A 10,585-nucleotide genomic window follows, 5' to 3' on the forward strand; every position below is an offset into this window, starting at 1 on the left:
TAACAACATATTTATGGATATGTCTCCTCAGGCATGGGAAACAAAAACAAGAAGGACCTACTGAGACTACACTAAAATAAAAAACTTTTGCATAGAAAAGGAAACCATCAACAAACAAAAAGGCAACATGCTGAATAGGTGAAGATGCTTGCAAATATAAGATGTTATTATCCAGAATATATAAAGAACATATACAACTCAACACCAAAAAACAAACAAAGAAAAACAACCCACACACAGAACAAAACCAAACCAAACCAAACCAAACCAAAAAACACAAATACTCCAGGTAAAAGAAATTGGGAAGAGAATCTGAATAAACATTTTTCCAAATAAGACATCCAGATGGCTAACAGGCACATGAAAAGATACTCAACATCACTCATCATTAGGGAAATGCAAATTAAACCCACAATGAGTTATCATCTCACATCTGTCAAAACAGCTATTATCAAAAAGGTAAGAAAAAAGTGCTGGCAAGGATGTAGAGAAAAGGGAGCCCTCATGCACGGTTGGTGGGAACCTAAATTGGTGCACCCACTGTGGAGAATGGTATGGAGGTTCCTCAAAAAATTAGAAATATGATATGATCCAATAATTTCACTACTGGATATTTACCCCCACAAAAACACTAATTTAAAAGGATATAGGCACCCCTATATTTAGTACAGTATTATTTATAAAAGCCAAGATACAGAAGCAACCCTAGTGCTCACTGATTAGATGAATGGATAAATAAGATGTGATACACACACACACACACACACACACACAATAGACTACTACTCAGCCATAAAAAAAGAATAGGATCTTGCCATTTGCAACAACATGGATGAACCTAGAGGATATTATGCTAAGTGAAATAAGTTGGACAGAGAAGGACAAATACCATATGATTTCACTTACTGTGGAATCTGAAAAACAAAACAAATGAACAACAACAAAAATAGCTCCTTAAATACAAATAACTGGTGGTTGTCAAAGGGGAGGTGGAGAGAGGAATGGGTGAAATAGATAAAAGGGAGTAAGAGGTACAAACTTCCAATTATAAAATAAATAAGTCATGGAGATAAAAAGTACAGCATAGGAAACATAGTCAATAACACTGTAATAACATTGTATGGTGACAGATAATGACTACACTTGTGCTGAGCATGGCGTGATGTGTAGAATTGTCAAATCAATATGGTGTACACTTGATATAACTATAACATTGTATGACCATTATACTTCAATTTTAAAAAACTGGAGGAAAATAGCTGAGGTTGACATAAATTAGAGGTAATATAACTTGTCCAGTTATTTCATATATGTATTTACTTTGAGAAGTCAGCTATCTACTGCCACAAATTTGCTATATGTTAAACTGTTCCCTCCTGATATTATTTTTGAATCCACCCTTTTGTAGGAGCAGGATATGGTATTCAGGTAAATGCAAATTAAAATAATAGTGGAATATCATTTTATACCCATCAGAATGGCAAAACTTAAACACACAAAAAAACTATCACCACTAGTAAACAAATGGGGAAAAGGATATGCTTCTAACCTGTTGGTCAAAATAAGAAGTATCAAAGACTTCTCAGAAAGCTCTCTGACAATATATTTTAAATACATACAGTATAGAAGATAGATATATAGATAGATGATTGATAGATGACTGATAGATAGATGATAGATATATAGATAGATGATAGAGATATAGATGATAGATGATAGCTAGCTAGATAGCTAGTTAGATAGATAGATAGATAGATAGATAGATAGATAGATAGATAGATAGATAGATGGATGATAGATGCCTTTCAACACTCCTGGAGATCTATCCCTCAAATAAGAATTTTTTTTTATTCTTATGTTAATCCCCATACATTACATCATTAGTTTTAGATGAAGTGTTCCATGATTCATTGTTTGTGCATAACACCCAGTGCTCCATGCAGAATGTGCCCTCCTCAATACCCACCACCAGGCTAACCCATCCTCCTACCCCCCTCCCCTCTAGAACCCTGTTTGTTTTTCAGAGTCCATCGTCTCTCATGGTTCATCTACCCCTCCGATTTCCCCCGCTTCATTCTTCCCCTCCCACTACCTTCTTCTTCTTCTTTTTTTTTTTTCTTAACATATATTGCATTATTTGTTTCAGAGGTACAGATCTGAGATTCAACAGTCTTGCACAATTCACAGCGCTTACCAGAGCACATACCCTCCCCAGTGTCTATCACCCAGTCACCCCATCCCTCCCACCCCCCCCCCCACTCCAGCAACCCTCAGTTTGTTTCCTACAATTAAGAATTCCTCATATCAGTGAGATCATATGATACATGTCTTTCTCTGTTTGACTTACCTCAAATAAGAATTTTTATGAAATAATATATTAGGTAGGATGTTTTTTAAATCTTTCTTAATAATGACAAAACTGACAACAAAGTGAGTTTCTACTTATAATAAATGGTCCATAAAGTACAACACATTCACACTATGGAATGTTATGCATCTAGTAAAGCTAGAGAGATCCTTACAAGAGAAAAACTATATTCTTGATCATAAAATTTGTGAGTATGTGGAGATTAACATGCTACTGGAAAACCAACGGAACAAAAAAATCTAAAAAAATGACACAAAAGGAAAACAACATATTAAAACATATGGGGTGCAGGAAGGCGGTTTTAGGAGGGAAGTTCATAGCGATAAATACGTACATTAAGAAAAAAAAAAAACTTAAACAAGGTACCTTTATACCTCAAAGAACTAGAAAAAGACAAATGAATCCCAAAGTTAGTAGAAGTAAAAAAAATAACAAAAGTCAAAGTGGAAATAAATGAAATAAACACTAAAAAGACAATAGAAAAGATCAATGAAACTAAGAGCTATTTTTTGAGGTAATAGAGTAGACAAAACTTTAGCTAGACTCATCGAAAAAGAGAGATGATGAGGAGATGTTAACTGATACCACAAAAATAAGAAAAGATCATAGGAGACTACTATGAACAATTACATGCCAAATAATTAGACAACTGAGAAGAAATGAACAAATATCTAGAACAATACAACTTACCAAATTAAGTCATGAAGAAAATAGAAAATCTGAGAACAACCAAAAGGAAGGAGATTGAATCAATAATCAGAAACCACCCAACAAACAAAAGTCCAAGACCAGATGACTTTACTGGTAATTCTACCAAACATTTAAATAAGAATTAATACTGATCCTTCTCCCATTCTTCCAAAAATTAGAAGAGGAGGGAACACTTCCAAACTCATTTTACAAGACTAGCATTACCCTGGTACCAATATCAAACAAGGCCACTATAAGAAAAAAAAAAAAATTACAGGCCAAATCCCTGATGAACATAGACCCAAAAATGCTTACTAAAAAATTAGCAATCCAAATTCAACAATACATTGAAAAGATCATATACCATGATCAAGTGGGATTATTTCCAAAGATGCAAGGATGATTCAACATCCACAAATCAAAGTGGTGTACCAATAATAAAAATCATATGATTATCTCAATAGATACAGGAAAAGAATTTGACATTGAGTATATATGCTCAATTAATTTGTGACAAAGTAGCCAAGAATATATAGTGGATAAAGGATGGCCTTTTCAATATACAGTGTTGGGAAAAAGAGAGAGTCAAATGCAAAGAATGAAGCTAGTCCCCTACCTTATACCATGCATGAAAATTAACTCAAAATGGATTAAAGACTTGAATGTAAGATATGAAACAATAAAACTTCTAGAGTAAAGCATGGGCAGTTAGTTCTATTTGATACCAAAAGCAAAGACAACAAAAGCAAAAATAAACACATAGGAATGCATCAAACCAAAAAGCTTTGCATGGCAAAGGAAAACACCAACAAGGTGAAAAGACAACCTACAGAATGGGGAAAATTGTTTGCCAACTATATATATGATTATATATACATATATATAACATATAAAACATATTTTGGAGATAAAGAATTCATACAGCTTCATAACAACAAAAAAAATCTGATTTAAAAACTGCAGAGGATCTGCATAGATATTTTTCCAAAGAAGATATACAAGTGGCCAATAGGTACATGAAAAGATATTCATCACTAATCATCAGAGAAATGAAAACCTGTTAGGATGACTATCACCAAGTAAACAAGAAATACGAAATGTTGCAGAGGATGTGGAGAAAGGGGAACTTTTGTGCACTCTTGGGGGAAGTGTAAATTAATATGGTCACTACAGAAAAAGGTATGGAGGTTCCTCAAAAATTAAAAATAGAGAGATACCTGGATGGCTCAGTCTGTTGAGCATCTGCTTTCAGCTCAGGTCATGATCCCAGAATCCTGGGATCAAGTCCCGCATTGGGCTCCTTGCTCAGCGGGGAGTCAACTTCTCCCTCTCCCACTCCCCCTGCTTGTGTTCCCTCTCTGACAAGTAAATAAAAAATTTTTAAAAAAATTAAAAATAGAATCAGCATAGGATTCATTAATTCTACTTCTGGGCATGTATATGAAGGAAAAGAAATCACTATCTCAAAAAGATATATGCACCCCATATTTATTGCAGCATTATTTGTAATAGCCAAAACATGGAAACAACATGGAAACAACTTAAGTGTTTATGATAGATGGCTGGATAAAGAATTATTCACTATTCAGTGATTTAAAAAAATAAGGAAAGCCTTTCATTTGTGACAACATGATGGACCCTGTGCAGTATGCTGTATAAAATAAGTCAGAGGCAAATGCCATATAATCTCACTTATATGTGAGTTCTAAAATAAAACCAAACTCATAGATAGATACAGAGAACAGACTGATGGTTGGTAGAAGTGGGATTGTGGGTGGGGTGGGGGGGACAAAATGAGTGAAGACCAAAAATTACAAACTTCTATTTATAAGGTAAATAATTTGGGGGATATAGTCACCATGGTGGTGACTATAGGTTAGCAATACTATATTGTATATTTGAAAATTGCTAAAAGACTAGATCTTAAAAGTTCTCATCACAAGAAAAAAAATTGTAACTATATGTGGTGATGGATGTTAACTAAATTTATTGTGTAATCATTTCACAATATATAAATAAATACATCAAATCATTATGTTGAACACCTAAAACTAATATAATCTTATATGTCAATTACATTTCAGTAAGATAAAAAATTTTTAAAAAGCATTTATGAAATAATATATTAACTAGGATGTTTATTAAGACATGGTTAATGGCAAAAATGGAAACAAAGTGAATTACTATTTATAATTAGATGGTTCATAAAGTATACCATATTCACATTATAGAATATTTGCTATTCTATTAAAACTAGAGAAGATTCAGAGTAATCTCTATATTTAATAAATTTAAGCATAGAAAAGGTAGGTATGTGACCTAAAATTTTTATTTTAAAAATAAAATACTGAAAGTGTGTGTACTATGTGCATAATTTTATGCTCATGAAGTATGGGTAGAAACATGGAGGGATATATATAAGCTTGTTAATAGGAGTTGTGGAAGGAAGGAAAAAATAAAAGGAAAAGAATAATGAGGACAGAGACTTCCATAAAACATATCTGTAATTATGGTATCTAGTTTCCAAAAATATCCTAATAAACCATGCCTCACAATATTTACAAATGTGTGTAGTCCTCTCCCCTTAAAACTGGACTAGACTTTGTTACTTGCTTGACCAATGGCATCTTATAGAGTAACATTCTCAGACATCCAAGGCCAAGGCATAAAAGAACTTACTTATAGTTATTGGCTAGGCCTCTTGGACACTAATTCTTGGGATGCTACTTCAAAAAACACAGGCCACCAAGTGAGAAGTGCAGGCCACAAGGGGAGATTGTGTGTGAACATTCTGGTCAGCAGCCCTGGCTGAGTTCCCAGCTTATAGGCCGCATCAACAGCTGCCATATGAGTGAACCATCCTGGACATTCAGCCTAGGTGAGGATTCGGATGGTTCCGGCACCCCCAACCATCTGACTTCCATGTGAGAGACCTCAAGCCAGAACTGATCAGCTGAGCCTCATCAACAACATAAATGTGAGAAATATATTTTTTTTTTGTTTAAACTACTAATTTTGTGGTATGTCTTTATACAGCTAAGAACAAGTGATTATATTCACATATTAATGTAAAATTTAGTATGAAATCCATTTAAATATTAATTAGGATGCTATTTTCAAAAGTGGGGAGGAGACTTGGTTTTGATCTAATTTAAAAGAAAAAGGAAAAAGAATTAGAAAGTAAAACTAAAAGGGAGAGAAATTGGTGAATGTGACTTATTGAAGATAGATTGACTTTGAAGTTAGGCAGACCTGACTTTACAGAAATCCTGCTCTGCTTCCTCCTGATTGTCAAGGTTTCCTGAACTTCAATTTTCCCACCAGTAAGTGAGGAAAATACTACCATTTGGCATGTAACTCAATAGCAAAATCAGGACAATTTATTGTTGAACTCTCTACAAAATTCCTCCAATTCCCCTGCAACGTCTTAATCACACATGAGATGTAGAATATTAAAACTGAGACAGATATGGTATAATATGCATTACCATCTTGTCAGTGTGATTCTTAACAAGTCTATCTACTGGGTTACTTCTTTTTTTTTTTTTAAAGGTTTTTACTTATTTATTTGAGAGAGAAAGAGCACAAGCAGGGGGAGTGGCAGAGGGAGAGGGTGAAGCAGGCTCCCCACTCAGTGGGGAGCCAGACGTGGGGCTTGATCCCAGGACCCTGGGATCATGACCGAAGCGGAACGCAGACGCTTAACCAACTGAGCCACTCGGGTGCCCCTCTATTGGTTTATTTCTATGCCAACCCCACACTGCCTTGATTATAGTAGGTTTATAGCGTGGATTTTGTGTGGGTGTGTGTGTTTTTGTTGTTTTTGTTTTTTGGTTCAGTATGGTGAAATAAACCTTACTGTTTGCTTTAAAGATTAGTTATAATATTCACATATTTATTCATCTATAAGATATTACTTTCCATTTTCCACCCACCCCGACAGATCAACAATATAAATACAAAAAAATAGATTTTATTTGCATTGGATTACATTTAGAGATAATTTTGTAAAAAATGAACTTTTTTATATAAAAACATGTCAACCAAGAAAGGTTAATCCTCATAAGAGATAGTAAGATTAAATTATATAAGCAGTAAATGACCATAAGTCTTAAATGGATGAGTATATTTCTATTAGGAAGGGAATTCTAGAAAAAAAAAAAAAGCAAAGCAAGTTGTGAAGACATTATAAGTCATGTGTATATGGGCAGGTTAACATTTGGCCAAAGAGCTACATAACAATTTAGAAGTAAATGAGAGTAGACACTCAATTTCCAAAATAAACATGCACCATCTTTCTCCATAGATTAATAACAGATTGTTCTCATTTGGGGGAGAATTTGAGGATAAAAAACTTAGTACATTGTTATTTTAAATCATCTTATGTTAATAGGTTAACATCACAAAAATTGCCAATTTTTGTTTTGCTTCATTTTGTTTTTTTCCCATCCAACGAAAGTTAATGACTTGTTCAAGGTGTGTGAATATGCCTTCAACATCAATTTGTATTTTGTAATTTGCTATTTTATGGAGGAATTATTTTTTCAAAATAGTTTATATAATAAACTGTACTAAGATAATTTGTATGGAAAACTGCATAAAACAGTTGCTGTTACTAATTTCAAATCAGTACAGCACATAAAAAGGCTAGGAATTGTAGCTGTGTTTTTTTTTTAAGATTTTATTTATTTATTTGACAGAGAGAGACACAGCGAGAGAGGGAACACAAGCGGGGGAGTGGGAGAGGGAGAAGCAGGCTTCCCGCCAAGCAGGGAGCCCGATGTGGGGCTCCATCCCAGGACCCTGGGACCATGACCTGAGCCGAAGGCAGACGCTTAACGACTGAACCACCCAGGTGCCCGTAGCTGTGTTTTTTTTTATATCTTAAGAGTATTGAGAAGTTCCAAAGTCTGATTGTAAGATAAGAAAAAATTAATTTGACAAAATGCAAATAAACATATCTTTATTTTTCAAATCAGTGTATAAGCAAGAAATCTTCATGTTTTTCAATGTCTCATTTAAATGTTTTTTAATTGGAGCATCTTCTAGAGCCTGGCAAACACTTGTTTTCACTTACTGTCTTTTTATATCAATCCTATGAAACACTGATCTGATTAAAGTGAGACTGTGTATGTTAAAATATAATTACATCATACAAGCAGAAGGGATCATTGTCAACCTTCAGTGATCTCAGGGGTGCCTGGGTGGCTCAGTCGGTTTAGCGTCTGCTTATGCACTCTCTATCTCTGTCAAATAAATAAATAAATAAAATCTTTAAAAAAATTACATTTAAAAAAACATTCAATGATCTTACCGATTTTTATAAAGGGATAACTTATACTAATTTAGTGAAGTGTTCTTACTTTTGGCCATTTTTGTTTCCACTGTGATAGATCTCAAATTCCCAGAAGTACCGGAAGATAACAGATTAACAAGTGCAAAGGCTTTTCATAAAGTTACCTTAGAGCTGAGAGGCCAGGTGGAATCAATGAGAAAAATTATTCCTAACTCAATTTTAAACACAGGGAAAATGTTTCCATTAAGACAACTGTGTTTATAAGTGTAGTCATTACCATTTTTATTTCTTCCTAACTTTTTAGAGTGGATTTGAATATGAACTGGAGGGGAAACTATGGGATGAGGACAGAATTTAGAAACTTGATCTCACCCACCTGCTAAATACAGTATTTTCTTTGCCAGCCCCTTTCCTGGGTATTTTTGAGAAAGACAAGAGGTAGAGAGAAAAAAATTGAAAATGACACAGATTTCTTCCAGAAGATTGATGAGAGAACAGAAGCAACAGAAAGGGAAGAGGAAGAAAGGACAGAACCCCAAAGGATGGGATTTTAGAGAGTGATGAGGGAGAAGGAAGAGGTTTGAGGGAGCATCTGCCATTCACATGAAGGTTACTGATAACGACTGAGACAGAGACAACAATTTTTTAAAAATGCTTCAATATACATCAAGAATGTATTGTCTGATCTTTGAAAATATATCAGGACATCGATAACCTTTTGAATGAGTATCAGTTACCATAGTTTGTTAGACTAACATTGTATTGAATGTGCCTTTATACGCTGTTGGATCACATGGGCCCCAATTGTGTAAACCTTTCTTTCATGTGTGTGAGTGCATGTGTTTAGCTGACAATTGTGAATTAGCAATAACAGCATTTGTAGTTATTATAAAAGGTGAAAGGGAAAAAAAGAAAGAAGTAGAACTACCTTGGGATAGGAAAGAATAAGATATCAAACATGAAACACTCTTCAAATGTGAAATACATTTATATGTCAAACTCAGCAAGGCATTTAGAAATATAGCTTTTATAATCTATTGGCATGTAATGTCTTGAACTCCACCCCTAATTCTGCTGGCTTTCTCAATTTTGTTCACAGACCAAGATATGTGCCACTTTAAACCAAAGAAAACACTGAAATAAAAACAATACCTATAATACCATAGATATGGGATTGATAAAATGACTCCTTTGTCATCTTTGGATATTAGAATAAATGTTAATGAAAAGAATATTGAGATGAAAAGACACATAACCTGTAATTTTTTTTCACTTTTGTCTAGAAATCGCAAGAACAGTTTATAGTAATCTGCCCCTCTTTTTTCTAACTATAGTTTCCAGGAAAGGGAAAAATACGCTATCTGATGTTTCTCTTCAGTGAAGTTTTAAAAATATCAAGTCAAGGTGTTGTTTTTCTAAAGATGTATTTATTTATTTGGGAGGGGTGCAGAGGGAAAATCTCAAGCAGACTCCCCACTGAGTACGGATTCCCTACTTGGGATTCAATTTCACAACCCTGAGATCATGACCTGAGCTGAAACTGAGTCAGATGCTCAACTGACTGAGCCACGCCGGCGCCCCTCAAGGTGTTCTTTAGTACTAGAAAAAGAACTCCCAGAGGTGTATGGGCTTTACATTTTGTGTGACCAATTCTTTTTTCTCTTATAGAGGGGCTAGATGTGCAATCACTGTTAAGGTAGACATTGGCTCAAATTCCAGCACTACTCTGTATTAGCATGACATCAGGCAGGTTGTTTAATCTCTTGAGCTTGTGCTGTAGGAAAAATCAAGCTTGGGTGACAAAACATGCCATCTAAGAGGACAGAGCTGATATGGAGTCCCAGATGGATGAACTCTGAAATAAGGAAGACCTGGGTTTGAATCCTGACTCCATTGCTAGCAGTAATGTGATCTTGTGCTTTCAAAGCCTCACTTTCATACCTATAAAATATTAATTGAAATGCACATCTTGAGGATTGCTATAAATAATCAAAGAACACATATATTTTCTGTATAATAAAGAATCACTCTGGGGGCGCCTGGGTGGCTCAGTCCTTAAGCGTCTGCCTTTGGCTCAGGTCATGATCCCAGGGTCCTGGGATGGAGCCCCGGATCAGGCTCCCTGCTCAGCGGGAAGCCTGCTTCTCCCTCTCCCACTCCCCCTGCTTGTGTTCCCTCTCTCGCTGTGTCTCTCTGTCAAATAAATAAATAAAATCTTTAAAAAAAAAAAA

The sequence above is a fragment of the Neomonachus schauinslandi genome, chromosome 2 (genome assembly GCF_002201575.2).
Source record: "Neomonachus schauinslandi chromosome 2, ASM220157v2, whole genome shotgun sequence".
Lineage (NCBI taxonomy): Eukaryota > Metazoa > Chordata > Mammalia > Carnivora > Phocidae > Neomonachus > Neomonachus schauinslandi.